Source organism: Globicephala melas, chromosome 7, assembly GCF_963455315.2.
Source record: "Globicephala melas chromosome 7, mGloMel1.2, whole genome shotgun sequence".
In the NCBI taxonomy this organism is placed as follows: Eukaryota; Metazoa; Chordata; class Mammalia; order Artiodactyla; family Delphinidae; genus Globicephala; species Globicephala melas.
The window spans coordinates 110,055,224-110,078,942 of NC_083320.1; the positions used below are offsets into that span (position 1 = coordinate 110,055,224).

Here is a 23,719-nt window from a genome sequence, read left to right on the forward strand (position 1 = left end):
AACCCTTATAATTTCCTATCCTAAAAGTGATAGGAGCATCTTTTGTTATATTTTGTTCTGTTCCCAGTTCCTGAAAAAACTCTGGAATGAGAAAGGTGAAAGGTCTTTTGTTATTCATAAAATGCACCTTTCAACCACACCTGAGTTTATGTTAATAAGGTTAATAAGGTGAGTTTTTGGAAAGCCCCTAAAGAGGGAGTTGTTTGCAAGAGGAAGCAACCATGTGATTATAGGGTTGGAACTTTCAGCACAGCTGCATGTCCAACCCCATCCCCACCCCCATTTATCCCCTCCAGGGAGGGGAGAGAGGCTGGAGGTTGAGTTAATTACTAATGGCCAATGATTCAATCAATCATGCCTACCTATTGAAGTCTCCATAAAAAATCCTAACCAAAGGGATTTGAAGAGCTTCCGAGTTGGTGAACATATCCATGTGTTGGTATGGTGGCACACCCAGAGAAGGCATGGTGTGTTTCTGTTTCTCACACCTTGTCCAATGCGTCAATTCCATTTGACCATTCTCAAGTTGTATCTTTTTATGATAAAACAGTGATGGTAAGTAAGTATTAAGTGAGTTTACTTAGTGTCTTCCTGGGTTCTCTGGGCCATTCCAACAAATTATGGAAAAACCAAGGAAGGGGTTGTGGAAACCCATGATTTAGTTTATTGGTTAGAATTCCAGGTGACAACTTTTACTTGTGATTGGCATTTGAAGTGAGAGCAGTCTTGTGGTTCAGAGTCCTTAACCTGTGGGGTCTGCATTAACTTCAGATAGTGTCAGAATTGAGTTAAATTGTGGGACAGGGCTTCCCTGTGGCAGTGGTTAAGAATCCACCTGCCAATGCAGGGGACATGGGTTCGAGCCCTGGTCCGGGAAGATCCCACATGCCGTGGAGCAACTAAGCCTGTGTGCCACAACTACTGAGCCTGTGCTCTAGAGCCCGTGAGCCACAACTACTGAGCCCACATGCCACAACTAATGAAACCTGCATGCCTAGAGTCCGTGTTCTGCAACAAGAGAAGCCACCACAATGAGAAGCCTGAGCACCGCAATGCAGAGTAGCCCCGGCTTACCGCAACTAGAGAAAGCCTGTGTGCAGCAATGAAGACCCAATGCAGCAAAAAAAAAAAAAAAAAAAAAAAAATTGTGGGACATCTATTTGGTGTCTGCTGAGAATTGAAGAATTGCTTAGTGTGAAAAACCCACACTTCTGGTGTCAGAAGCATTGTGAGGAGAATAGAGAAAACAGTATCCTAGAAAAATAGTTGATTGTAAAATAGTTCCACATATAGCATTAAAAAGAGGTTGATTTTATTTAGAAATCAATAGAACAACATGTATATTGTTAAAAATTTAAGTGTGACCACAAAAAAATGGTGAATAAATTCTGAATTACAAGAATAAGAAAAATTTGACAAAGAAAATGGAGTCAATCCAACAAAGGTGAGACAGAAAAAAAGAATAAGAAAAACTTGTTGGAAAGAAAACAAGATTAAACAAGATGACAAGAATAAATTTAAACATATGGACTACCACTATTAATGGGAATAAGGTAAATTCCTTATCAAAAGTTAAGGACTTTCAGGGGCGTCCCTGGTGGCGCAGTGGTTGAGAGTCCACCTGCTAATGCAGGAGACGTGGGTTCGTGCCCCGGTCTGGGAAGATCCCACATGCCGTGGAGCGGCTGGGCCCATGAGCCATGGCTGCTGAGCCTGTGCGTCCAGAGCCTGTGCTCCACAACGGGAGAGGCCAGAGCAGTGAGAGGCCTGTGTACCGCAAAAAAAAAAAAAAAAAAAAAGTTAAGAACTTTAAGATTGAAATTTACAAGAAACATACCTAAAACAAAATGACATGACAAAAGTTAGAAATAATAAATTAGAACATTATTTACATCAGGGAAATACTAACAAAAATAAAGGTAGTGTAACAATGTTAATATCAGACAGAAAATAATTCAAATTCCTAAGCTTAAGTATCTCTCCCTACCTCCCTACTCTCTCTGGGGCAGGGCAGGTGTAGGGACAGTCAGCCAGGCTGCAGCTGCCACACTGCTATTAGACAGCAACTCACAGGAGCAACCGAAAGACCACATGCCATTGTCTCCTATTTGGGTCGTTCCAGGGTGAAAGTTATGATTCTACAAGAAGAAATAAGAATCAGCAACTTATGCATAAAGAGCGTAGCTTCAAGACACAGCAAAAACCAGATAGAGGTACAAAGTATAAATCCATAATTATAATGCATGACAGTATATTTCACACAGAATAAACAGAAATGTTAGTGACACTTCTGGGTATTTATCCAAAGGAAATGAAAATACTAACCTTAGAAGATACATGCACCCCCATGTTCACTGCAGTATTGTTTACAATAGCCAAGACATGGAAGCAACCTAAGTGTCCATTGATGGATGAATGGATAAAGAAAATTATATATATATATTATATAATAATAATTTATTATTATATAATATATATATAATGGAATATTATTCAGCTATAAAAAAGAAGTAAATCCTACCATTTGCAACAGCATGGATGGACCTTGAGAACATTGTGCTTGGTGAAATAAGTCAGACAGAGAAATGCTAATACTGTATGATCTCATGAACATGTGGAATCTAAAAAAGAGCTGAACTCAGTGATACAGAGAATAGATTGATGGTTATCAGAGGTGGGGTGTGGGGAGTGGAAGAAATGGGTGAAGGGGGTCAAAGGTACAAACTTTCAGTTATAAAATAGTCATGGAGATGTAATGTACAGCATGGTGACAGTAGAGTTCATAATACTCTACTGTATCTATGAAAACTGCTAAGAGAGTAGATCTTAAAAGTTCTCATCACAAGAAAAAAAATTTATAACTATGTGTGGTTACGGATGTTAACTAGACTTATTGTGGTGACCATTTTGCAATATATACATATATTGAATCATTATGTTGTACACCTAAAACTAATATAATGTTATGTGTTAATTATATATCAATTAAAATAAAAGAGAACCCTTGTCAACTGTTGGTGGGAATGTAAATTGGTGCAACTACTGTGGAAAACTGCATGGTGATTCGTCAAAAAACTAATAATAGAATTGCCATACGATCCAGAAATCCTACTTCTGGGTATATATCCAAAGGAAATGAAAATAAGATATTGAAGAGATATCCACACTACCAATTCATTGCAGCATTATTCACAATAGTCAAGCTATGGAAACAATCTAAGTGTCTATTGATGAATGAATGTATAAAGAAAATGTGGCATATATATTATATAATCATATAATATAATATTGCATTATATGTAATATATATAATGAAATATTATTCACCCTTAAAAATAAAGGAAATACTGTCATTTGCAACAACATGGATGAAATTTGGACTTCCCTGGTGGTCCACTGGTGAAGACCCCATGCTTCCAATGTGGGGGTCGTGGGTTCAATACCTGGTTGGGAAACTAGGATCCTGCATGCCATGTGGCACAGCCAAAAAAAAAGGATAACATCTGAGGGCATTATGTTATGTGAAATGAGCCAGACACAGAAAGACAAACATTGTAAGATCTCTCTTATTTGTGGAATCTAAAAAAGTTGAACTCATGGAACCAGAGAGTAGAATATTGTTAGCCCAGGGCTGGGGTATGGCTATAGTTAATAATACTGTATTGTATACTTGAAATTTGCTGAGAGTAAAATTTAAGTGTTCTCATCTCTCCTCACCCTCCCAAAAGCTAGCTTTTTGAGGTGATGAATGTGTTAATGAGCTTGACCGTGGTGATCCTTTAACAATCTATATGTCTATCAAATCATCACATTGTACACCTTACAAATAGAGAAAATAAATGATTCACAAGGAATATGTAATGTCCAAAGCAGAATTTAGAAACAATAGAAAACCAATGGAAACAGTTTTAAAAGTGGTAAAAATGTACCCCTAAAAAGTCAACATGTCTGGACAGGTTTATAGGGAATTTTAAAAACCAAATCTTCAGTAAAAAGACATACTGTATATTAACAAAAACAGAGCATAGAAAATGGTTGAAAAGATTCCCTATTCTATGAGACTGGAAAACTCCCCAGATGAGGAAGGATAAAAAACAAAAAACAAAAACCCAGCCCCTTAAGAACATAGAGGCAAAAGTCCCCAATAATGTGTTAACAAACTAGATCCAGCATTGCATTTAAAATATAATATGTCATAACTTGGAAATAAATAAGATGATATGTGTATGGTATTTACAATAGTTCCTGGTACATAATAAGTGATAAATTAAACTCAGGTATTAGCATCCTAATTATGAATGAATGGTTCTAAATCAGGGATAATTTTTAGATAGTTCACCATATTAACCATTATTAGAGAAACAAATCATTTGACTACCTCTATATTTGGTTAAATATTTGATAAAATTCAATTATCACTTCTGATTTAAAAAAATAACTCAATAGGTTTGAACAGGAGCAAAATTTTCAGTAAAGGACATTTACCAGAAGCATACAATAAGCATTACATTTAATGGTATTGTATTATTATTAAGCACAGGAATGGGACAAGAATGTCCACTCTCATCATTATACTGGAAGTGGTTAAAGAACAAATTAAAAAAAATTTTAATGAATTAAAATTAATTAATACTGGAAAGAGGAGACAACATTTGCACACATCTGCATATTGAAGATATCCAAAAAAATAAATTTAAAAATTTTGACAAAGCAACAAAATATAAATAAATGTACAAGAATGAAGTGCTTTCCTATATATCAGCAGTAACTGATTAGAAATGAAAATGAAATTAGAAAATCAGAATTAGAAATGAAATTTGAAAGTAAAAAATATCCCATGCATTCAGCAACACAAAACATAAAATAATTAGGTATAAACCTTATAAGATATATGCAAGATACATAAAAAGAAAATTGCAAAATTATGAAATAAAAATGTATGTCATTAAGGGAGATAGTAATAAACAGACATTATGTGTCTAGAAGGAAAATTCAGTATTTAAAAAAGTTATCTCTCTTCCCACCAACTTGTAGAACATAAAATCTCCACCAGAGTTTTCATGGAAATTCAGGTGGAAGAGAAAATACACAAGAATAACCAAGGGAACATTTGACACAGCAGATTAATAAATAATATACTATTAAGCTAATAAATTATTGAAACCTTATGATACATGCACAGGGTTCAATAGATTAATTGAACAGAATGGTAAATTTTATAATAGACTCAGGGATTTGTGGTACTCTTACCTGTATCTGTGGTTAAAGTAGCATCTCAAATCAGTGGGGGAAACATGGACTACTTTTAACAACGCTGTTGGAATAATTGACTATGAATTTGGAAAAACAAAATAAGATACCTAACTCATGCCATGACATAAGTAAAGTAGCTGTATTTAAGAGCCATTTAAAAAAATTATATAAGCATTAGGAAAAATTTAAGAAAATACATAAAAAATATTTTGGGGAAGTGCATATAATCTAGATATTTTTTATAAAACATTTGCAGAGAACTTTACCAAAAACTAAGAATAACTTCTAGAAGAAAGAAAAACCATTAATAAATTAAATGACAAATCACAAACTTCTGGAAAGCAACATTCATCAGGTTAGGGATTACTATATATAAATACACGTAGAGCTTCTAAAAGTCAATAAGAAAAATGCAAATAATTGAAAAGAAAAATGGGCAAAGGATATTAAAAGGAAGTCCACATATTAAGAACAACATATGAAAAGATGTTCAACTTAAAAGGACATGTAAATTTAAGCCATAGTACTATATTTTGTTTTGTTTCTCTGGTTTGCAAAAACTAAAAAGACTAATAACATTCACTGATGACAAGAATGTGGAAAACCAAGCATTCTTGTACGCAGTAGGTGACAGGGTCGAGAAGCTTGGTGAAGCTTCCTGGGAGTGAAGTTGCCATTCTGTTTAAATGTAGAATGCATATAAGTTTTGATGAGGAAATTTCGCTTCTAGGACTTTAGCCTTTAAAAAAAAAAGTTTTTATATGCACATAAATCTATATGCACAAAGATGCTTATTCCAGAACTTTTTATAAACAGAAATTTGAAGCAATATAACAACATGCAAACAAAAGAAGAGCGAAGAGCATTTTGCTCACCATCCGAGTCCACTAAGATTAACCCACTGCAGCCACTGACCAACAGTGAACTTGGTGCTTCACACAAAGAGATTAAGGAAATCATAGAATGAAGCACTCTGTGCTTCAGAGAGAAGAAATTAGAGACTAACAGGATGCTCTGTGCTTTGGACAGATAGGCCCTTGGATAGTTGTCTGCATTTTAGGAAGAATTTTAATGAACCCCACTTCTTGCATCTTCCCATACATAGGAAAGCACTATAATCATTAACTTGAGATATCCGTTCTTTATGACTAGCAGTGTTCCTTTATCAAGATGTATGCTTGACTGCATGTATTCCACAATAAAAATTACATGTAAACTAGGCTCCCCCTACTACTTTGGAGCAGTTTCTCAGAGCTATCTGAGAGGATGTCTCTTAGGCTATTGTCCTCAGTAAGACCCTGAATAAAACTTAGCTCACAACTCTCATGTTGTGCATTTTTATTTCAGTCAGCAGTTTTGGTGATCATGAAGAGACCCAGAGCAGACTTCTCTCCTTTGCCTGACCTCTACCAGGATCTGGAGGCTTGGTACCAGCAAGGGCCCCTTGTGCCAGTCCACATCCTCAGTGAGTCAAGATGGCTGGGTAAGTCTCTCCTGGTCTCAGATCTCCTGTCTTGGTTGACATTCCTGAGTTTTATTGGGCGGTTGTTAAAACTCCTTGCTATGAGGCATAGGTTTTTTCTTGAATTTAGGTTCAAGAAGAGGTACTTGGGTTCCCCAGTTGAAAGACACTGGGATGACTTTGTTCAGCTGAAAGACACTGAGAAGGTTTAGACTGGGTGATTAAGTGGGGGACTAGCTTGGCATCCTTCCTTGAATTGACTACTTTAACAAGTAGCTTGTCAGAATAAAAGGAAAGATTCCATATGAGAGCTTTCAGCTCCAAAGATAAGGGACACAGATCCTCCAGGCCAGGTATGGCTTTCTCAGGCAACTGGGAAATTTACAAGAGTTGTTGAGTCGAGTCCTCATACTGTCCAGTGGTCCCATAGGGAAGTCCACTCATTAATTTAAAAACTCACTCATCTGGGGACACACACATGCATATAAGGATTGGCCATCTAGTGCTCTGAGTGCCCTCGGTGGTTTTAGACTGCAGGAGGGAGAAACTGAGACACATAAAAGAGCTGAAATGACTGTAGGGTAACATCTAGAGGAGATAAGCTCACAAAAAGCACACCAGCCCACCACAGTTTTCAATAGTAATTTTACCCTGACCAAACAACTCTGAAATGGAAAACAAAGCCTTCAAATCAGAAGAAAGGGGCACTCTGACTAACACCACAGCTGTGTTTATGTACCTATGGAGCTTATACTTGCATGTACTTAACTGGGAACTAAAGAAAATCTCACCCTGAAAATGGCCAAGATGGGGCTCTTTTGACGTCCCAAGACTGGTTTTTGTGTACACAGAGAAAACCAGCTTGATAAAACATCTTTTCAAAATTCTGACCCCAAGTGAACAAAAGTCCTTTTAGGAGAGCTTACAATTATCTCTCTCTGCCTTTGAGATATAAATGTTCTACCACATTCTCTCAGGAAACTCTTATCTAGACCATCTCCAATTCCTGAGACTGAGGAAGAAAAAGAGATAAATAAGCTTCTTTAAAAACTCAAGTGAGTAAGCTTAACTTATTCCAACTGTTATTATAAACTAGTGAATCAGGTATTGTAATACCTGATTCATGACTAAGTTTTTTTTTTTTTTTTTTTTTTTTTTTGCGGTACGCGGGCCTCTCACTGTTGTGGCCTCTCCCATTGCAGAGCACAGGCTCCGGACGCTCACGGGCGCAGGCTCAGTGGTCATGGCTCATGGGCCCAGCCGCTCCGCGGCATGTGGGATCTTCCCAGACTGGGGCACGAACCCGTGTCCCCTGCATTGGCAGGCGGACTCTCAACCACTGCGCCACCAGGGAAGCCCATGACTAAGTTTTAAAATGAAGGTATGAGATCTCTGATTGTGACTATTTGTCTGTGTGTACATTATAGTTATATGTTTCTATGTTTGGATGGTATTATGAAAATTAATTTGTAAAGGAGCGCTATTTAATTGGCTTAAAGAAAATTAAGCACTCATATATAGTCTCAAGCATATAGTAGAAACTAACTCAAATGTTTTTTAAGATTGTGTTATGTAGGATAAATCTTTAGTGAATAAAAAGAAGTTTTAGTTTGTTGGTTTAATTAAATAGGCTATCTTTAGAGTTAACAACATTAAATGTACTTTTATCGTACATAGGTTTATGAAACATCAAATAAGATCATGTTATCTTTGTTACAAAATTTGCCAAGAGGAAAAATAACTGGTATAATGATATTTTTGTAAGTAAATTAAAATGCAAATGGGGCAAGAGTTTTTAAGTGAACTCTCTAAAACATACCATATTCTATGGTTTGTCTACTTAAAAATAGTAGACATTCTCAAATATATTCTCCAAATATATTTGGTAATTTAAAACTTTAAGGTTCTGTTAAATTAAATTAAATGATGGAAGTTTATTGAATATCCATATCATTTCCAAGTAAAATACTGAAACATTAATTGCTAAGTAAGTCTTAGTTTACCTACTTTTGTCTTCCTATTAGAGAAAAACTAAAGATGTTTGGGTTTATTGGACACATACCTTGTACTACTTTGAGGAAAGAAATTATGTTGTGAGAAAATGTGTGTTTGCAGAGGTTATGGAATATGTTCGTAAGTCTGGCAATCAGGAAATGCTGGTGTGACAGTTTATGATTGCTTGCATCTTGGTTTTCACTAGAGACTGGGGTTTTTAAGGGTTGAGAATTTGGATTATGTAAATAAAACTACTAAAATTAAAAAGGAAAGTATCTTCGTATGCAAGGAAATTTTTTCAAAGGGTATGAGGAGGTCCCCACGGTGCGCCACAGCCACCCCCCGCCTCTGCAGGAGACCTTCCAACTCTAGCAGAGAGACTGATGCTCCTCACAAGAGCAGGAAGCATGGTTACACAGCCTTGATGTCTCCTTTGTGCAACCACTACAGGACGTGGCCCATAATGTGTTGAGAATGAACTACAGGATGGCAGGAGCCAGAGGGAGAAATGAACCTTCCATCTGAGGGCTGAGTCTAAGGTCATCTCCTTGTGGAAACTGTAAAGCTCAGCACTGTGGGGTGTGTAAGAAGCAGCAAAAACAGAAAGAGGCTGGTCTCTGATTACATTATGGAGCTGCCATATTGACCCTATGCTGCTCATTTCTAGAGTTCTCATTATATGAGATGAACAAAAGAGCAAATTTATTTCAGGAAAACTAAGAAGGAGAGAATGACTGTGGATTTGCTGCCTGCTCAGGAGACACCATGTGGATGAAAGGCTCTTGGTGCTGCAGCCAGGAGTCAGTGCTGTGCCTCTGAGGTGGGAGAGCCAACTTCAGGACACTGGTCCACAAGAGACCTCCCAGCTCCACATAATATCAAACGGCGAAAATCTCCCAGAGATCTCGGTCTCAACACCAAGACCCAGCTTCACTCAACGACCAGCAAGCTACAGTGCTGGACACCCTATGCCAAACAACTAGCAAGACAGGAACACAACCCCACCCATTAGCAGAGAGGCTGCCTAAAATCATAATAAGTCCACAGACACCCCAAAACACACCACCAGACGTGGACCTGCCCACCAGAGAGACAAGATCCAGTCACAGCCACCAGAACACAGGCACCAGTCCCCTCCACCAGGAAGCCTACACAACCCACTGAACCAACTTTAGCCACTGGGGACAGAAACCAAAAACAACGGGAACTACAAACCTGCAGCCTGCAAAAAGGAGACCCCAAATACAGTAAGATAAGCAAAATGAGAAGACAGAAAAACACACAGCAGTTGAAGGAGCAAGATAAAAACCCACCAGACTTAACAAATGAAGAGGAAATAGGCAGTCTACCTGAAAAAGAATTCAGAATAATGATAGTAAATATGATCCAAAATCTTGGAAATGGAATGGAGAAAATACAAGAAATGTTTAACAAAGACCTAGAAGAACTAAAGATGAAACAAGCAATGATGAACAACACAATAAATGAAATTAAAAATACTCTAGAAGAGATCAATAGCAGAATAACTGAGGCAGAAGAACGGATAAGTGACCTGGAAGATAAAATAGTGGAAATAACTACTGCAGAGCAGAATAAAGAAAAAAGAATGAAAAGAACTGAGGACAGTATCAGAGATCTGTGGGACAACATTAAATGCACCAACATTCGAATTATAGGGGTTCCAGAAGAAGAAGACAAAAACAAAGGGACTGAGAAAATATTTGAAGAAATTATAGATGAAAACTTCCCTAATATGGGAAAGGAAATAGTTAATCAAGTCCAGGAAGCTCAGGGAGTCCCATACAGGATAAATCCAAGGAGAAACATGCCAAGACACATATTAATCAAACTGTCAAAAATTAAATACAAAGAAAATATGTTAAAAGCAGCAAGGGAAAAAATAACATACAAGGGAATCCCCGTAAGGTTAACAGCTGATCTTTCAGCAGAAACTCTGCAAGGCAGAAGGGAGTGGCAGGACATATTTAAAGTGATTAAGGAGAAGAACCTACAACCAAGATTACTCTACCTAGAAAGGATCTCATTCAGATTTGATGGAAAAATTAAAACCTTTACAGACAAGCAAAAGCTGAGAGAGTTCAGCACCACCAAACCAGCTTTACAACAAATGCTAAAGGAACTTCTCTAGGCAAGAAACACAAGAGAAGGAAAAGACCTACAATAACGAACCCTAAACAATTAAGAAAATGGTAATAGGTACATACATATCAATAATTACCTTAAATGTAAATGGACTAAATGCTCCCACCAAAAGAAACAGATTGGCTGAATGGATACAAAAACAAAACTCATATATATGCTGTCTACAAGAGACCCACTTCAGACCTAGAGACACATACAGACTGAAAGTAAGGGGATGGAAAATGATCTTCCATGCAAATGCAAACCAAATGAAAGCTGGAGTAGTAATTCTCATATCAGATAAAATACACTTTAAAATAAAGACTACTAGAAGAGACAAAGAAGGACACTACATAATGATCAAGGGATCGACCCAAGATGAAGATTTAGCAGTTGTAAATATTTATGCACTCAACATAGGAGCACGTCAATACATAAGGCAAATACTAACAGCCATAAAAGGGGAAATCAACAGTAACACATTCATAGTAGGGGACTTTAACACCCCAATTTCACGGATGGACAGATCATCCAAACTGAAAATAAATAAGGAAACACAAGCTTTAAGTGATACATTAAACAAGATGGACTTAATTAATATTTATAGCACATTACATCCAAAAACAACAGAATACACATTTTTCTCAAGTGCTCATGGAACATTCTCCAGGATAGATCATATCTTGGGTCACAAATCAAGCTTTGGTAAATTTAAGAAAATTGAAATTGTATCAAGTATATTTTCTGACCACAACGCTAAGAGACTAGATATCAATTACAGGAAAATATCTGTAAAAAATACAAACACATGGAGGGTAAACAATACACTACTTAATAATGAAGTGATCACTGAAGAAATCAAAAAGGAAATTAAAAAATACCTAGAAACAAATGACAATGGAGACACGATGACCCAAAACCTATGGGATGCAGCTAAAGCAGTTCTAAGAGGGAAGTTTATAGCAATACAATCCTACCTTAAGTACAGGAAATATCTCAAATAAACAACCTAACCTTGCACCTAAAGCAATTAGAGAAAGAAGAAGAAAAAATAACCTCAAAGTTAGCAGAAGGAAAGAAATCATAAAGATCAGGTCAGAAATAAATGAAAAAGAAATGAAGGAAATGATAGCAAAGGTCAATAAAACTAAAAGCTGGTTCTTTGAGAAGATAAACAAAATTGATAAATCATTAGCCAGACTCATCAACAAAAAAAGGGAGAAGACTCAAATCAATAGAATTAGAAATGAAAAAGGAGAAGTAAAAATGGACACTGCAGAAATACAAAAGATCATGAGAGATTACTACAAGCAACTCTATGTCAATAAAATGGACAACCTGGAAGAAATGGACAAATTCTTAGAAATGCACAACCTGCCAAGACTGAATCAGGAAGAAGTAGAAAATATGAACAGACCAATCACAAGCACTGAAATTGAAACTGTGATTAAAAATCTTCCAACAAACAAAAGCCCAGGACCAGATGGCTTCACAGGTGAATTCTATGAATCATTTAGAGAAGAGCTAACACCTATCATCTCACACTCTTCCAAAATATAGCAGAGGGAGGAACACTCCCAAACTCATTCTACGAGGCCACCGTCACCCTGATACAAAAACCAGACAAGGATGTCACAAAGAAAACTAGGGGCCAATATCACTGATGAACATAGATGCAAAAATGCTCAACAAAATAGTAGCAAACAGAATCCAACAGCACATTAAAAGGATCATACACCATGATCAAGTGGGGTTTATCCCAGGCATGCAAGGATTCTTCAATGTACGCAAATCAATCAATGTGACACACCATATTAACAAATTGAAGGAGAAAAACCATATGGTCATCTCAATAGATGCAGAGAAAGCTTTCGACAAAATTCAACACCGATTTATGATAAAAACCCTGCAGAAAATAGGCATAGAGGGAACTTTCCTCAACATAATAAAGACCATATATGGCAAACCCACAGCCAACATCGTCCTCAATGGTGAAAAACTGAAAGCATTTCCACTAAGATCAGGAAGAAGGCAAGGTTGCCCACTCTCACCCCTCTTATTCAACATAGTTTTGGACATTTTAGCCACAGCAATGAGAGAAGAAAAGGAAATAAAAGGCATGCAAATCGGAAAAGAAGAAGTAAAGCTGTCACTGTTTGCAGATGACATGATACTATACATAGAGAATTCTAAAGATGCTACCAGAAAACTACTAGAGCTTATCAATGAATTTGGTGAAGTAGCAGGATACAAAATTAATGCACAGAAATTTCTGGCATTCCTATACCCTAATGATGAAAACTCTGAAAGTGAAATTAAGAAAACACTCCCATTTACCATTGCAACAAAAAGAATAAAATATCTAGGAATAAACCTACCTAAGGAGACAAAAGACCTGTATGCAGAAAATTATAAGACACTGATGAAAGAAATTAAAGATGATATAAATAGATGGAGAGATATACCATGTTCTTGGATTGGAAGAATTGACATTGTGAAAATTGCTCTACTACCCAAAGCAATCTGCAGATTCAATGCAATCCCTATCAAACTACCACTGGCATTTTTCACAGAACTAGAACAAAAAATTTCGCAATTTGTATGGAAACACAAAAGACCCCGAATAGCCAAAGCAATCTTGAGAACGAAAAATGGAGCTGGAGGAATCAGGCTACCTCACTTCAGACTATACTACAAAGCTACGGTGATCAAGACACTATGGTACTGGCACAAAAACAGAAATATAGATAAATGGAACAGGATAGAAAGCCCAGAGATAAATCCATGCACATATGGTCACCTTATCTTTGATAAAGGAGGCAGGAATGTACAGTGGAGAAAGGACAGCCTCTTCAATAAGTGGTGCTGGGAAAACTGGACAGGTACATTTAAAAGCATGAGATTAGATCACTCCCTAACACCATACACAAAAATAAGCTCAAAATGGATTAAAGACCTAAATGTAAGGCCAGAAACTATCAAACTCTTAGAGGAAAACATAGGCAGAGCACTCTGTGACATAAATCACAGCAAGATACTCTTTGACCCATCTCCTGGAGAAATGGAAATAAAAACAAAAATAAAGAAATGAGAGCTAATGAAACTTCAAAGCTTTTGCACAGCAAAGGAAACCATAAACAAGACCAAGAGACAACCCTCAGAATGGGAGAAAATATTTGCAAATGAAGCAACTGACAAAGGATTAATCTCTAAAATTTACAAGCAGCTCATGCAGCTCAGTATCAAAAAGCAAACAACCCAATTCAAAAACGGGCAGAAGCCCTAAATAGACGTTTCTCCAAAGAAGATGTGCAGACTGCCAACAAAGACATGAAAGAATGCTCAACATCACTAATCATTAGAGAAATGCAAATCAAAACTACAAGGAGATATCATCTCACACCAGTCAGAATGGCCATCACCAAAAAATCTAGAAACAATAAATGCTGGAGGGGGTGTGGAGAAAAGGGAACACTCTTGCACTGCTGGTGGGAATGTGAATTGGTACAGCCACTATGGGGAACAGTATGGAGGTTCCTTAAAAAACTACAAATAGAACTACCATATGACCCAGCAATCCCACTACTGGGCATATACCCTGAGAAAACCATAATTCAAAAAGAGTCATATACCAAAATGTTCATTGCAGCTCTATTTACAATAGCCAGGAGATGGAAACAACCTAAGTGTCCATCATCGGATGAATGGATAAAGAAGATGTGGCACATATATACAGTGGAATATTACTCAACCATAAAATGAAACAAAGTTGATCTATTTGTAGTGAGGTGGATGGACCTAGAGTCTGTCATACAGAGTGAAGTAAGTCAGAAAGAGAAAGACAAATACCGTATGCTAACCCATATATATGGAATTTAAGAAAAAAAATGTCATGAAGAACCTAGGGGTAAGACAGGAATAAAGGCACAGACCTACTAGAGAATGGACTTGAGGATATGGGGAGGGGGAAGGGTAAGCTGTGACAAAGTGAGTGAGTGGCATGTACATATATACACTACCAAACGTAAAATAGATAGCTAGTGGGAATTAGCCGCATATCACAGGGAGATCAGCTTCGTGCTTTGTGACTGCCTAGAGGGGTGGGATAGGGAGGGTGGGAGGGAGGGAGACGCAAGAGGGAATGTATATGGGAACATATGTTTATGTGTAACTGATTCACTTTGTTATAAAGCAGAAACTAACACACATTGTAAAGCAATTATACTCCAATAAAGACGTTAAAAAAATAAAAAATAAAAACTTTAGGCACACACACACACACAAATGTCCTTTCTTTTGAGCAGTAACAAATAAAAGTTATGTAGTCAATGTGTTTTTAAATTGTTTAAATACGTATTTACATGCTAAACTGAGGGATTATTGGAGTTGTCTGTACAGGAAGTGGAGTTTTACATTGTCCAAATATCTGTTCATCATAATAAAATAACTTTAAATGAGACAAAAAATAAGAGAATACATATGTGTATTTGCACAAAGCATTTCTGGAAAGAAAGAAGAAAAACTTGATACCAGTTACCTATAGGATGGAGCTGCTAACATATCACTGTGTGCTCTTTTGTGCTCTTCATATTCTTTAGCATGTATCTGTTTTCCTCTTGTTTAAATAAATGGCCAAAAGAAAATAAAAAGGATATAACGAATAGAAATGCATTTTGTTAAGGGAAAGGAAAATATTTTTTTCCTAAAGAGAGGTTAAGAGAGAAAGAGAAAGAAAAATGGAAAGCAGAGGACAAAATCTGAAATTAAAAAAAGAAGTTGTAGGTTTGTGGAAAAGAAACACCGGCAAAGAGTTTAATGGCTGGTCAGGTCAAGTTAAAATGGACTTAATTGATTGAAACAATTCTAATATTATAAGTAAGCTAGTGCAAAACTAGAATTTTATTTTCTCTCTGTTAAGAGGACAAAGTTCTCTTGGAATATTGATCTGTTTTTGATAATAGATTGTAAATTTTTCTTTACCTTTTAAGTGATCTGTTGTAACTTTTCGTGTTTGCCTTTAAAATCTTATTGTCACTTTGGTTAAGTGAATAACTAAGTATTGTTTCTCAGAGACGTATGATCCTATTTGACCAAGTATTTTAAAACCTTTATCTTGGATAAACTTCCTCAAGTAAAATTTTAAATGAATTTTTTTGACCTCTAACTAACTTTGAGATGTTTCAGAGGGCCCCTGAAATATCTCGGAGAGATATTAAACTAATGAGGCTTATTGGTATATTAAATTACATGAGAAACATTGTAAAATAAATGATGATAAACCTTCTTAGATTATATTGTATGGTTAAATGTTATTAATATAAATATTCTAGAAATTTTATGAAATCCCTAAAATTCAGATATGTTCTAATATAATATTACCATTCATAATCCTAATTATTATCTTGAAATATATGTCACAGAAATAATCAATTTTCTTTGTCAATTATATTTTAATCAGGTTGCTAACCATGCCATTTAAAGTCTTTTGTCATTTATAGACGATTATTATTTTATCCTTATACTTTTGCAAAAATGCTTCATCAAGAAGATTTATATATTTTTACATTTATTTATTTAATTTTTATTTATTAATTTTTTTTGCGGTACATGGGCCTCTCACTGCTGTGACCTCTCCCGTTGCGGAGCACAGGCTCCGGACGTGCAGGCTCAGCAGCCATGGCTCACGGGCCCAGCCGCTCCGCGGCATGTGGGATCTTCCCGGACCGGGGCACGAACCCGTGTCCCCTGCATCGGCAGGCGGACTCTCAACCACTGCGCCACTAGGGAAGCCCTAAATTTATTTTATTTTAATTAATTAATTATTTATTTATTTGCTTACTTGGCTACACTGCATGACTTCCAGGATCTTAGTTCCCTGACCAGGGATCTTACCCGGGCCATGGCAGTGAAAGCCCTGTGTCCTAACCACTGGACCACCAGGGAAATTCCCAAGAAGATTTATAGGAATGACTTTTGTTTTAAACAACCACAGGTTTCTGATAACTTTCAGATCATACTACTGAACTGGGTAAGAAATTAAAGAATGCTATTGAACAAACTGATGGCTTCATAAAACTTAACAGAAGATCAAAATAAACAAAAATTAATTACATAGGACTGAATGAATTGATGAATATGGTTATAAATTTTATGACTTTTGTCTAAAATGTTACTCAGTTAAAAAAAAAAGTTGCTTTCCAGATAAAAGGAAACTTTTCTCCTTACGCTAATTATGACTTACAACAATTTGGTAAATTATACTTTTGTAAGCAGAATTGAAACATTTATCTTTTCTCTGTACCTGATCCTTCAGAATTAGAAACTCTTAGTGAGTATTCTTATTTTCATGGCAATATAGTTATTTGCGTATGTTCAATAAGAATCTGTTCTCCTCGTGTGGACACCAAGGGGGGAAAGCATCGGGGGGTGGGAGTGGTGGTGTGATGAATTGGGCGATTGGGATTGACATGTATACTCTGATGTGTATAAAAACTGATGACTAATAAGGACCTGTTGTATAAAAAAATAAATAAAATAAAATTCAATAAAAAACACCAAAAAACTAAGGTACAGGTTTTAGTATCACAGTCTAGAAAGGAACTTCAGTAATCATCTAGTTCTATGATCATAACGATCATAACAATCTTGAATAGCAGTCAATATTATTCTTGACAATCTCTAGGCATTTATATCTTATATATGTTCCTTCAGCCAGTTCTTGAGTTTTATCACCTAGTTGGTCAAAGGAGTTCTTTCTTATGTTGAAATGAAATGCCTTCTACTGGCAGAGACTATGTTGTAATTCATCTTTGTGCTTCTGCAATCTCCTATTGTGTTAGGCAACAAGGCAGTGGCCTGTATTGTGTTTTTATTGATTGAAACAATGCCTAAATAAATGCTTTAATTAAAATAAATAAATAAATAAAGGGAGACTCTTGTAGGCAAAAACAAGAAAAAAAAGAATCTGTTCTCCTATAAAGATGTTGAAAAAAAAAGAATCTGTTCTCCTTATAACTGGACATAGTTGGAAACATTGGCTATATTATCATGACTTTGACTGGAATGCCATATTTGAGAACATACATAGAATCAGATATGACCAGAAAGCTTTAATGAACTAAGATAGACTTTATGGAGCCAAAAAAGCCTTTAGAAAAACAACCTGGTACCTTACTTACAGGGTTCCCAGCAACCTTACCAGATGAATAAGAAAGGTCACTTCCTGACAGGTGCAGGGATCTCAAGATATTCTGCAGAGCTTGAGAAGACAGGACTTCACTCAAATCTATAAGTATTACAGGTGAGTCTGATGACAAGTCCTTAGCATAAATTTCCTGGCCTTGAGAGGCCTTTTAATGTTCAACCTGAGATTCCTTATGGAACGTTCCAGCAAAGCAAATTTAAAACAGCTTATATGATCAATTGCTTTTCTTGATATACTTATGTAAATTATCAGGCCAAGTTTATTGAAACCAGACTTATTTTGCAACCAAGTTAGCCTTAGTTTGGCTATATCTGGTGAAAATGAAGATCATTTTAGATAGAAAAATTACATTTCAGTAATACACCTTTGTGGATATTAAGTTCTAGTGCTATTAATTCTCTTTAAGTTTTCATATGTATACCTCCTAAGACTCACTTCCTAGATGGCTCCTTGTTGCTATGTTAACATTATTGCAAAATTTAATTGAATTATTGAAAGGACATTTTAGGCTTGTTTCTGAAGTTCATCACTATAATCTCTGTTTGAATGAAGATCAGATGCCCCAAGAGCTAGAACCAGGAAAATATATACTGAAAAAGTTATCTTAGACACTAGACACTCTCCAGCCTAGGTAGAAAGGCCTTTATCAGGTACTTTTAACTAGCTCATACACAACAAAACTAAAGGGAATTGACTCTTGGATTCATATTTCCTACTTAAAAAGGGCCTTGCACTGGACTGGTCTACAGAGAGGATTGTTAACCTCAAACTCACCTTAAAGCAATGCTCAAACAGAGAAGAAGGATCTCCACAGCAGGACAGGAAAAAGGTGACATCAGAAGTAGATAGTTATCCCAAGATGCTGGACCAGACCAGTATGTTTAATTATAGTGTTTTCTTGACTTCTTGGACTTTTACATATGAATTATGACCTTATTAATGCTATTAGCTGTATTACTTGTATTCTGCTTATTTTCTTATATTACCCAATATGCAACTGAGTCTCTGCCAGACATAATGATGGCTAAGTGACTTGAAATGATTAACCAGCTATATAATTCCATATAAGATTAAGATGGACTGTAATAGTATAAACTCTAGATATGGAAATAAACAACAAGGGTGAATTTTTCCTGGATCATAACAGACTAGTAAGACAGGTGGTCCAGAGAGCTTTATAGCTACCGTTAGACTGGCTCAGTTTGGTCATAACACATTGAGTGGTCTATCAACGAAATCCTTGCTTGACCTAAAAGTGAACCTTCCTAGTGCAGTGGGACAAATTGAAATGCCATGAAATGCCTCCCAAACTTTGGATGAATTTATGACCAAAAGGGGGGAATTGCAAACAAAAGAACAGCAGTGAGCATTTCTCTCTCCATCCAAGTAGACAAAGATTAACCCACTGCAGTTGCTGACCCACAGTGCTTTTGGTATTTCAGACAAAGATTAAGGTGATAACAGGATGGGATGAAGCACCCTGTGCTTCAGACAGAGGAAATTAAAGACAATAACAGGATGCTCTGTGCTTTGTACAAACAGGCCTTTGAATAGTTGGATGCATTTCAGGAAGAATTTTAATGAGCCCCATTTCTTGCATCTTCCCATACATAGAAAAGTACTGTAATCATCAACATGAGATGTCTGTGTTTTGAGACTAACAGTAATCTTTTACCAAGATGTTTACTGACTGCGTGTATTCCATAAGAAAAATCACATATAAACTAGCCTCCCCAGGACCTCTCTGGAACAGTATCTCAGAGCTATCTTAGAGGCTGTCTCCTAGGCTACCATCCTCAGTAGTCTTACTGAATAAAACTTAACTCACAACTCTCATGTTGTGCGTTTTTCTTTCAGTCAACCAACATCTACTCTGGAGTATGATGCAGTCGTTAAATAGAATGATGTAGACCTACATGGACCGACAAGAAAAGAAATACTGTTAAAGAAGAAAAAGAAAACTATGTATAAATGGTTCTGTTGTTTAAAAAATTTTAAATGATATATAAAATGATAAATGCTTACACAAATATGTTTGCATTTGCATAGAAAAGGGTCTGGAAATTGCATCCTGCCTGGGTGACAGTGATGAGTCCAGAGGCTGGGGAAGGAGGGGTTCCTGATTGGTGTGTTGTTTGAAGCCCTCAGGCTGCTGTGAGGCTTGACTGAGTGAACCCGGGTGAAGCACCAATCAGAGCCCATTAGTGTTGCAAAAGACAGGTTCTTTTTGAAGTTGAGGGTGAAGCTCAAAGTGCTGCACGTTATTAAGCCACACTCTTCAATTCATTGACCTTGAGTGCTAACACATCATCTTGAAGGGCTTGCTGTAAATCACTTCTACCCAGCTGCGAGAGCCCTGGGTCTGGGAATGGAGGGTGTGGGACCCAGAGGACTGAGTCCCCCTTGGTGTAGCTCTGAGCTCTGGTATGACAAAGTTGATTTATGCCTACATTGGAACCTCACTTTCACTGGGAAAACCCCCAGAGGGTGGGAAATTAAGATGCTGCAGGCCTCCCAGCCCTGTCACCTTTAGTGGGGCATGTAATTAATGTGTAAGCTGTTCAACCATGTTGTATTAATTGTGTCTCTAGCCAGTGCCCAATGTGACAAGATTAGCAGAGAGCACAGTTATTCGTCAGTGAGTTGTCACAGTTTAATTGTCCTTTAAATGCTTCAGAATACAGCAGAGGTTGAAGAAGGCAGGGACAGATTACCTTTGCTTACCTGAGAACCAGCCCATGGAGGCACTGAGAAAACTAAGTGCAGTTTCCAAATAGTGAATCTCAAATGAAGATGTATCAGCATGCATTGCTCTTCCCATCTTTGCCATGTCCTTCCTCTCACCCCTGACATCTATCTATTAATAATCATGGCAGCTACCATCAGTTGAGGGCTAACCATAGGCCAGTTTAGAAAGAGCATCTCCTTTGAAGTTTGGAATAACCCTGAGCCTTGGTTATTGTGTTATGCCCATTTTACAGATGATGAAACTGAAGTTTAGAAAACTTAGGTAACTAGTCCAAGATCCTGTGGCAGATAACCAGAAAAACTGGGAATAAAACTCAGTCCAAAACTGTGTGCGTATATGTGTATGTATGTGTGTGTGTGTGGGGGGGGGGTTTGCTGGACTATTCTCCCATGTGCAAAATCCTCTCCATTTTCTAGGACCTAGTTTAAGTGTGACTCTCAGAAATGTCAGACCTCTTCAGCTTCTCTGAAGTTAACTATTGTCTAATATCCCAAAGGTTAGTAGAATTCACTCTTTCACCTCCCTCTCATCAGTTTGCTCACACACAGGTCCAAGGTAGCCATCAGGTTGTTCAGGGACAGAAAACTCTGTGTTGTGCCCTGGAACTGGCAAGCCCAGCTGGAGACCTGTCCCTGCTTCCCCCAAGCTCTCTGATGTATGCTCCTTTCACAGCCAGCCAGCCAGGGAACTTGTCTCCTTACCAGTATTAGGGGTTTACCCTGGATTTCTTTATTTGAAGAAAAATCTTCTTCCTGGAATCTTTTGCTTCCTCTTCTTTGCCCAAGCCTGGGGTCACTGCTTCTGGAAATGGATCTCTAATCTCTTTCTTGAACTAAAGAAACTGGTAACTTCTAGCTAAATTTTCTTTTAAAAAAATTTTTTTATGGGAGTACAGTTGCTTTACAATGTTGTGTTAGTTTCTGCTGTACAGCAAAGTGAATCGGCTATACATATACATATGTCCCCTCTTTTTTGTATTTCCTTCCCATTTAGGTCACCACAGAGTACTGAGTAGAGTTCCCTGTGCTATACAGTAGGTTCTTATTAGTTATCTATTTTATACATAGTAGTGTATATATGTCAATCCCAATCTCCCAGTTTATCCCACACCTCCCTTCTCACCTTGGTATCCATACATTTGTTCTGTATGTCTGTGTCTCTATTTCTACTTTGCAGATAGATTCATCTGTACCATTTTTCTAGATTCCATATATATGCATTAATATATGATATTTGTTTTTCTCTTTCTGACTTATTTCACCCTGTATGACAGCCTCTAGGTCCATCCTCCAGCTAAATATTTTGAAATAAAAAACACTTGCACTTTCCATTCTTGGGTAAATGGATTAGGGAGCCATTGCGATTCCCTCTCAATCCTGCTGGAAGAGAGGTATTAGGATAAAACTGACTGACGTGTTGATTATAGTGGCAAAATTAAGCAGAAACAGCTTACCTGGCCATATTGTATTGAAACCAGCTCCTCACTCCTCCCTGTATACATGAGTTATACCACATGACCTTTGCAGTTTCCCCCAACTAAACAGAGTCTATTTCTCCACCACTTGACTCTGACTTCTTTTGGTTTGTTGCAAGCAGAGGCATGAAAAGCACTTGTGTAATTGGGCTTTGCTATTCTGGTGCTGCTGCCTCCACCCTGAAAACAGGCCTGGGACGGGGTACCTGAAGGACGAGGGACTTGGGGAGCAGAGTGTCCATGGTCGCCCTAGCCAGCTCATCCTAAATCACCTGACTGCCAGTCCTGGACCCTGGACATGGGGCTGAGCCACCTAGCTATTCCAGACATGGGAGAAATAACTGTTTCCCTTATCCACCAGGATGGTATTAAACCTTTCCCAAATAAAATCTGAAAAAAAAACCGATATTACAGAAAACAGCATCTGTTTTAATTTTCAAGCATTTGATTTCTTTTAATTTATTCATCTTCTCAAATCGTATTGATTTGGTAAAAATGAAGCCTGTTCATTATAAAGAATAGAAATAATACAGAAAAAGAAAGTTTTAAAATGACCTCAGATCCAGCTGCTCTGCAACAGACATCTCAGCCTCAGGTGGCCCTCACCTCAGACATCTCTGTACCCATATCAACCATAAAAGGTGCAAGTATAGATAAACAAAGACTTTTCGATAAAAATGGGATTAGTGACACCTACTATTTTCAATATAAAAGTATTTTATTAAATGTTACTTTAATTTAAAAGAAGAAAATGGGGTGGTATTTAAGTGAAGGAAACTGCCTATCTTCAAATAAATGTTGCGTTGGCACAAAAGATATTATTTTGTAAAAGTGCCCTCTAAGATCAAGAACAAGGATGTGAAAAACATTAAGAGGTTGGCTTCTTTATGTTTTTAATTTCATGTTTCAATTTCAGAAAATTTTAATTATGCTGTATTATAAAAGATGAGGAAATCAGCATCCTTATACTTTCACATTTCTTGTGATTTTTATTGGTGATATTTGCAAGGTTAGTAGCATTTGTATTCTATTATGTAACAATTATTCCCACCACTGTTTAGCCTTTTCCTGTATTTGAGTGGGTTTGGTATCTTGGAGCCCTTTCCCTAATAGCTTTCCCTCTCCTGGCTGAATTTCTATTTGCTTTATTTGCTTGCTGGGCTGGATTTTATCATTGAGCAGTTCTAAGTTCTCACAGATGCTGGATTCTTAAATTCTTGTCGGTCAAGAATCGTCTGTGGCCTGTGTAATCAAAAGGAAACTTGGGTGGGTAAACAATGTTTCCTTTCCCTCAGAACTCTTCAGTCCATACTCCATGTCCTCTGTTTTTTTTTTTTTTTTCTTTTACCTGGTTGTTAAAAATTGTATGGTAAGGTATACACAATATAAAATGTACTTTTTAACTGTTTGTCCTCTGATTTTAAGTGTTGCCCAGGTCTA

General features: G+C 37.0%; 1 long non-coding RNA gene across 1 annotated transcript in view; it reads left to right on the top strand.

The window, feature by feature from the left end:
- Positions 1 to 18,152, top strand: part of LOC132597576 (uncharacterized) — a 51,543-nt gene extending 33,391 nt beyond the window's left edge. Inside the window, exons 2-4 of the long non-coding RNA XR_009564479.1 lie at positions 6,601 to 6,736; positions 7,918 to 8,096; positions 18,033 to 18,152. This is a non-coding gene — a long non-coding RNA (uncharacterized lncRNA). The remainder of the gene's footprint in view (positions 1 to 6,600; positions 6,737 to 7,917; positions 8,097 to 18,032) is intronic.
- Positions 18,153 to 23,719: the final 5,567 nt, after the last annotated feature.